This window comes from Palaemon carinicauda, chromosome 28 (assembly GCF_036898095.1).
Source record: "Palaemon carinicauda isolate YSFRI2023 chromosome 28, ASM3689809v2, whole genome shotgun sequence".
Classification (NCBI taxonomy): domain Eukaryota; kingdom Metazoa; phylum Arthropoda; class Malacostraca; order Decapoda; family Palaemonidae; genus Palaemon; species Palaemon carinicauda.
In genome coordinates, this window is record NC_090752.1 from 79,498,898 (window position 1) to 79,501,397 (window position 2,500).

The window sequence follows — 2,500 nt, forward strand, 5'->3', positions numbered from 1 at the left end:
TCATCTATACTAACCTTTCTACAACTTCTAAACAGTCACACATTTATTGTTCTTTCAAATTTATTTACACCTAATACATGACCTAACCTGTTGATCTAAAGTACTTTGACATTTTTTTATTTGGATTCAACAACATACACACTTAACTTCCCTAAAGTAGAGCTGACTTAGCAGTTTCTTTATACATACAAATCGTGGCTTCAATAAACAGGAATTCTCTTCCCAATCGTTCGCTCATACCCTGCTTACTTCCTTGCTTCACCTTTTATGTGACTATTGGTTTTTAATCATTTTGTCTTTCATTGTCTGTACTAAACATCTCATTAAAATTCAACCATTTCCGCCTTCACCTTTAATATCAATATTCACTGCTTCATCTTCTTCTTCTCTATTTCTCCTTATGACTTTATTCATTCTCACGTTTTCTCACAAATTTGTATCTTTCTCTATTAATTGAACTTTCCTGATCTATCACCTGTTCTGTAAAGGCTGAAAACATCAAACATTCTTCATTCAATTCACGACGGAATTTTCCTTTATTGCAGAACGTAATCCTTATGTATGTTGTCTTTTCTTCGACTTCTTGCATAATACCATACATTGAGACAAGAAAGAGCCAGGTAGGTGGTGTACATTATACCCTGGCTTTCAAGGCCAATATAGAGCCTTGCTGGCTTTAAACCCTCTTCCACACCAAACCCTCCGCTCCCTACTATTATTATCCCAATCTTATTCCAATCTTCTGTACAAAGCGCTATCAACTGCATCAAAATTGCATATCTTTGAATCCTATCATACACCTTTTCTATACACCTTTCCTATACACGTTGTTCTTCCTATATTAGTCCTTCTGCCAAGTCTTATTCCCTTATTTAAAATCATGTTATAGAACTTCCATGGTTTACTAAGTACTTTTTGTCAATGTAAGACTCACAAATTTCCTTTACCTTTATGCAATGGAATAATGGTTCTTTATCAAACAATACCTTATAAACCCTGACCAGCCACTTGAACACTCCTTAACCTCCGAAGGGCAGTATCTTACGTGTAATACTCTCAATTCCTGACGTCTTTCCATTCTTTACCGTTTTAATGGCATTCCTTGAATCTCTCAGTTGTGTCTTTCAAAGGCATCCTCAAAGTTGTTTAATCCCTTCCAGCCTTGCGGCATTTAACCTAACTCCATTTAACAAATGTTCAAATTAATCCCGCCATTGAATTCAGGCTGCAGTCACTACATACATCACGGCTCCATTTGAATCCTTTGTTCTGATTTTCATTTGTTAATTGACCTGCTTGTTCACCATTCATTTGTTACCATTACTTTCCTAATTTTTCTCAATTTTGTCCTGGATAGCCCATCTACTTTCTTGTATACCTGTACAGGACCTTTTATGTGATGCAGATTGCCCTCAATCTCTGTATTTTTCATTTGCTGAATGTGTTATCTCCCAATCTTATCACTTGCTGTTTTATTCTATCTTTAACCCACAATCACTCTTTGTTAACTCTATGACTCCCTCATGGAATCCTAAATGCTATTCATTTACTTCTCCAACCTCTATATCACAAAAGAATAGGCCATATTTATTTTTTTTCTTTATCCAGTTTATAACTCTTCTAATAAACCCCACATGTCTTTATTTCCTTTACACCTAATCCTCTCCAACTTAAACATATATCTACCCAACCATTTCTTCAACAAATGATAATCACTTATACTACTCCTCTCATTACCATCAAATTAATCAATCAGCACTTCCATCTACTATATACATGATTTAGCAAACTATTTTGTTCACCATTTTTTTTTCCAAAGTATGTTTATGAATATTGTTCATTGGGAACACCGTACTTCAGTCTTTCCATAAGACTCTCCATTCCCATTTACTCGAGAAACTCCAATAGCTCCTCCTCTTTCTCAGCCACTTTCCGCTGCCTGTAGACCAAGTTGAAGTCATTACTACCCAAAAATGATTTTACTCCTCACAACCTCAAATGTTTGATAGATTTCGTTTATGAGATTATTTATGAAATATATACGTTATATATTTCACGACGTAAGTCATGCAACATATCTTTGCAAAATGTGATCCAAGCAGTTCTTTCAAAAAACACTCGTATATCTCAAAGTTTCTCAACTTGTAACGATAAATATCTATTCGTATTTGCACACTAGAACGCACACACATTCATACACACACACACACATATATACATATATATATATATATATATATATATATATATATATATATATATATATACATAGATATATATATATATATATATATATATATATACATTGATATATATATATATATATATATATATATATATATATATATAGATATATACATATATGATTATGCTTATATACTCTATATACACATGCACACATACACACACACACACACACACATATATATATATATATATATATGTATATATATATATATATATATATATATACATACGCACATACTTGTACATTTTACAT

General features: G+C 32.5%; 1 protein-coding gene across 1 annotated transcript in view; it reads right to left on the reverse strand.

Moving 5' to 3' along the window:
* Positions 1-2,500, reverse strand: part of LOC137621901 (uncharacterized) — a 341,038-nt gene that overhangs the window by 264,265 nt on the left and 74,273 nt on the right. The gene's annotated exons all lie outside the window — the stretch shown is intronic.